Genomic DNA, 6,329 nt, shown 5'->3' with positions numbered 1-6,329 from the left:
ATGAAGAACGGAAATATTATCACAAAATAACGTGGTTGGGTTATTTTGAGGAATCATAAGTTCCTTTAGAAGCCATATAATAAGAAGTTTTGTTGCCCACTACTGTGGAAGGGAGTCGATTGATAATATATGTGGCGCTCAAGATGCATTCTCCCCAATCTTTTGTGGGAAGGTTATCTTCAAATTTTAGGGCTCGAAAAGTCTCAAGGAGATGTCTATGTATGTGTTCCACAGCCCCCTTTTGTTGTGGGGTATGTGGACACGTAGTTTCTATGACAATTCCTATATCGGTATAAAATCAATCATTTGGTTAGATGTGAATTCCCCACCATTATCACATCTAATTTTTTAGTATGTTTATCAAATTGTGTCTTGACAAATTTATGAAAAATAGTCAAACAATCCCCAACCTCATATATACTGTTTGAGAATAGAGACCCACACAACCCTACTAAAATCATCGACTATAGTTAAGAAATGACTTGCTCCTGAAAATGAAGGAGTACGGTATTTACCCCAAATATCATAGTGCAATAATTCAAAACAACTAGTAGTTTTAATGGTACTAACTAGAAATGGCGATCTTTTGTGTTTGGTCTTAGAACAAGAATCACAAACATCGTTTTAGATTTGTGTGAAAATGTTTTAAGAAAATTGATATGTGAGAGTTTGTCATCTGAAGCATGTCCTGGTCTCTTATGCCACAAATCAACAACACTAACAAAAGCCACGCTCCCGTTATTCTCCATTCCTATATCTTAAAGACCACCTTTGCGTTCAACCGTTCCAATCAATGTCCTCGAGTTCAAATCCTTCATTACAAAAAAAAATTGGAAAATAATGTCACTGCACAATGAAGGTCTTCGGCTAATTTGCCGACAGATAAGAGATCACACTTGAATGTTGGAACGTGTAAAACTCCTTTTATTTAGGTTCCATTAGGTAAAACGCAATTTCCTCTCCTTTCGACGGTTACATTATCTCCATTAGGGATAGTAACAGAGGGCTCATATTTTTTTTTCCATATTATTTAAAAGAAAACCCCTGTTGGTGACGTGATCAGTAGCTTCGGAATCAACGATCCAATGGGCGTCACGATCACTACTGCCTATCGTGTTAGCGTTTGGTCAATCACCACTATTTGCTGCAATGTTTCCCCTCATGAACATCTTCAAAAATTGTCGGTATTGATCCGTTGTCAGCCCCTGTACAGGACTCGTTTTAGTATCAACATTCCTTGCCTTCGGTTTAGTTTTTCCCTTACCGGGCCACCATTCCGGATATCCACTCCTCTTGAAAAATTGTCTCGATTGTGTCCGTTTTGTACAAAACATGCAATGTTCAAGTTGATCTTCATCGCTCCTTTTGTTAATTTTTGTTTCTTGTCAGGCATGGTGGTGGCTTATTAGGGTTTATGTTGCTTCTCTAGTACCATGAAGAAGTCAAAGGTTATTTTCTATGTTTCAATGTTTTTATTTTGATTGATGTACAGGTGCCAAACTAAATTCAAACTCACGTGATTATAGTGAGCCAAAAAGGAAACAATGTGAAATAAAAGTAAACTAAATAAAAGGAAAAATAGAACAAATCTTATATAGGATTCATTATTTAACCTAATTTATATAAGTCATAAGTTACAAAGTTGTAATTTATGACTTATTCACTCACATAATTTAACTTGTCAAACCCCTTATAAGTTATAAGGAGTAAAAATAAGCAATCTCAAGCATCCATTTAATACAAACATTACTCCGCATATTTATTATAGAGTTACTTGCCAAACCCCTTGTAAGATGTGCCAGTGGAATGGATTCTAGTTTTTGCTGTATTTTTCTTGATATTTTTGAATAGGAACGTAATTGTCAAATTTTTGGTAGTTCGATAAATACATATATTTCAAAGTTTACTATCGGTAATTTTGAAGCAACACTCTCCTCTTACGTACACCTATTTCTCCCTTAATATGTAAGAATAAATATATGGATATACATATTTATTTGTGGCCCTCATGATCATTTATATTATAATAGACAAAGTTAATTAATTATACCTTATTACTATTAGTTAGGTAATTGTTGATGGACCAAATTACCCTTTCTTGCTAATCAAAGGTTTCCCCTTGGGTGTATATAAATATATGGAGAGACTAATTAACATCATACAATATAACCCTAAACCTCACATAATAATTTCGTGACCCTCTCTCTCTATATATTATTCGGTTTCTCAAGAACCCTAATCCGCATAACTAATATAAATCGTAAATGGGAACTCGACCAAGTTGACTATTATGTCGTCTGGATCTTTCTCTTCAGCCATGCCTTCTCTCTTTGCTATGACATGTATGTTTTAGTTGTAGGTTTATCATAGTATTCATGTTTTCTATTACATACATGAAGAACTCATCAACATGTGGTATTAAGAGCGATGTTGATTAATCAGTTCTTCATGTCTTCCATTAACTCAATATCTAAATCGGAAGACATGGACTAAAACCTGATAAACCCTAACAATTTTCGCTTTCTTATTAATTATTTTTATTATTATTATTATTATTATTAAAATGCGAATATAATAAAGCCTAACAATTTTTTGGTTTTAAAACTCGTATCTGATATAAACTGACAGTTTTCGAAATCTGATAAATTAATGATCTTCGTGTTTAACAGTTTTCGAAAATCTAATAATCTGGTTCAAGATCTGGATTATTATAATGTTTTACTAAATCTTTTGATTAAGATTTAGACCAATATATTTCGAATTCTGTAAACTTTATAAAGGAATTATGTTGAAAATAATCAAATCATGGATAAACAAACAATCCCTAAGAATTCATATCAAACATTATCAACTGTTCATCAACTTATGGGTGTATGTGTTTACGGTTAAAATAGTTTTCGGAAAACACTGGTTTTCCGAAAACACTAAAACCCAAAAACACATCAAACCAGAAATCTATAATTCTCGAGACTAATTTTTTTTTCGTGAACAGTACACTAAAATATAAACATACATATTAATTAATTTTTACAAAACATAAAAAGCTTAACTTGAATAAATGATGATGTAAACTTCTGCCCAAAGGTGATGTGATACATCTAACATATTATTCAAGTCTAAATACAAGCTGTGTTAGTTAAGCTTAAACATGATTTAAATGTATCACTTCTGTCCAAAGGTAATGCGATACATCTATATTAAAGCAAAACTAAATCGTGCATGATTAAAATGGTTGTCTCACTTCTAAATAAAGGTGACGTGTTACAATTGTTTTGCACATATACTTAAGTAAATTTTAATTCTGCCCAAAGGTGATGTAACATCCCGAAATTTTGACCCATCATTTTTAATAGTGAATTAGTAATAATAAAATATATCATTTACCATGCTCCGGTTTTAATGAAACTATGGTCGAAACGTAGGTAATGACGAGCTCACCTCAAAAACGTATTTGTCGTTTTAAGAAACGCTATATTTTAAAAGTTATAAGAGAAAAACACCATCTCATTTAAATTAATTATACTAATTTAATAATAGTAATAAAATAATAATAATAACGAATATCTGGTGTGCACCGAATTCAAAGAGAAAAGAATAATAATAATGATGACAACAACAAGAAGACAAAAATAATAATAATACATATCTTTCAAATTGAATGATCGATAAATTCAACCGAGAACGAAAAAAAGAAAGGATGGCCTACATGATGAATTATTCGTCCATTTATATCTCACCATATGCGTGATTCAGTAAATCATTTAAGTGCCAGTATGTAAACGACATAAGGGTAGATCACCTAATCCAATTAATAGACATCCAAATAATTTGACTGAATTATAGATTGGCGTAGATAAGCGAATTTATCATTCGGCCGCTTCCAATCACCCATACTCATTCACTATCAAAGATATTCTAAACATGCTCCTATAATATATTGCATCAAACAAAGCCTCTGTGATACGATTAAAGGAACTTCGGCAAGCCCCAATTCGTTTAGCCGTTCACCACCTTCGCGACATAGAATCTAACTCGAGACAATCGATCAGGCAGAAATCTATAAACCACAAAGGAGACAAGTGAGTTTCATGATGCCCCTTTTAACTCTTTTTAAGTTTTGGGCTAGCATGTACACTCAAACGATTTTATTTGAAGAACCGTTTAAATTATTTTGCATAGGCTTATTTATATAGGATAGGCCTTGAAATGATAATATTGAATGATGTGTGGATGTGTATGTATATATATTATTGAATGGCCAATAATTGGCGAATGATGTAGCCGTTATCGATTACGGATGTTACGCATGCCTACTTCGTGTTTGCACGCGTTGATGGAATGTTACGTGTTGGGGTTGTACGTTTTCTCGGTCCTGAAAGTTATATATATATATATATATATATTTATATTTATATATAGGAAATCATGTATAGAGATGTTTATATATAAGAATGATTACCTATTATTATTGTCGATATGGTTTTTCTGCAGGGGCTACCGTAGCTTATGGTAGCCACCGTAGCATACTGTGGCTTCTGAGGAATGAAAATCTATTATTATTAAAGATGTTATTTATTTAAACTTGAACTCACTCAGCTTAAGCTGACTTTGTGTACATGTTAGTGTGAGTTTCAGGTTAAGAGGAGGATGCTTACCGCTTGGACGTGCTCGAGACTACTCGGTCGGTTGAATGCATACTTAGTCGGAAGTTTTAATAAAATTAAACATTATCTCTTAATGTTTTATTAAATACATTTCAATTTGATTTTTGGGATTTGTTTTAATAATTTTACGCTGAACCTATACTCTGAATTATTATTTTAATGAAACGAGCTGTTTATGTTTAAGCATTTTTGTAAATATCGTGTATGAGTACCAACTGTGGGACCACCGGGAATCAGGGTCTTACAAGTTGGTATCAGAACCATGGTTCGAGGGATCCGAGCATCCCCGAATTCTTGAACTCAAACTGTAAGAAAAGAGACCAGTATGCCCACCGCGAGTAGCTGCACGCCAGGAGGTAACTTTAAATTATTTAGTCATTTAATAATACCTAGGCGTCGACCCAAGTGAATAAGTATTGATATTATGAAATTATTTACTTGATTATTTATATTAAAAGGGGGTATCCCTACCTTGAAATATATGTATATATGTATATTTCTCAACTAATGTAGGTAAAGTTATGTAGGTTACTATAAGTAAAGCATGGAAAAGAATATATGCTAGCTAAATTTCTAGGGATACAAATAATAAATTAGGTGTATGTGCAAATATGTGTATAATTTCTTAGATACTAACATAAATAAAGTCATGAACAGAAGTAGTTAGGACAAGAAAGGTATTTTGTCTAGTTAACCACAACTGGCCATTGTTAACCAACATCTTACTAATCTTGTACTAAATGGTTCCCGTAGTGTCGTTGTTTATGTCGTTATAGAATAATTGGATTTAAGAATCATGTTAAAAATATAAAAGGATATATATATACACGACGTGTGAATACAGAACATACATATTTCAAAGCTTAGACCTTAATTATAATCGTATAAATAAACCATTAGAGTACTTTCCAATACATCTGATACAACAAAATATCTGTAAAGAAAATTATATGATAAAAGAATCGATAGTAGGACAACAGGATGGTGCCTATGATATCTAGCCTTATCTAAAGTATTCTGACTGTTATCAAGATTCCAAACACTTTACAGAAAAGGTGACTGATTACTTCGACGTTTTATGCCACTAAAGGTTTAACACGTGTAAAAGTAACACTATCATTGCAAACTAATGGTTAGATAGTAGAAATTTCTACAACAGTAACCTTATCACTTTAATGTCGATCACAGTAAAGAAACTGTTCTCAAAGAGTATCGTAGAAGCTTTAATCAATCATGATGAGCAAACCTAGAAATCTCTATTTAAGCAACTCAATACTGAAGCTAAAACTTCAAACCAACCAAATTCCTCGCATAGCTCATACCCAAAACAATCTATATTCAATATAATGGCAAGTCGTCAGCCCTCTACTCAATCAGCTGCTGAATCCTCAAACGCAGCAGGGATACGTGCACAGACCGAAGACCACCCATTCCTTCATTTTAAGGATTTTCATGCCTACGTAAGATATCAAGTCCTCAAAGAAATAAATGTCAAAACTATTAATAGTATTGACTGGAAGCAAATACGAACAATCGACCCACATAATCGATTGGCAAGTTTGCTACCAATGGATACACCATGGCGACGATTCTTCGATATCCTAGAACCTTCATACAACGAACTCGTATATGAATTCTGGTCCACATTTTATTTTGCACCTCACA

Source organism: Bidens hawaiensis, unplaced genomic scaffold, assembly GCF_021521415.1.
Source record: "Bidens hawaiensis isolate Kalapana, Puna unplaced genomic scaffold, B.hawaiensis_p1.1 tig00018278_1, whole genome shotgun sequence".
NCBI lineage: Eukaryota > Viridiplantae > Streptophyta > Magnoliopsida > Asterales > Asteraceae > Bidens > Bidens hawaiensis.
The sequence above is the reverse complement of the archived record's forward strand: the minus strand, read 5'-3'. Positions refer to the sequence as shown.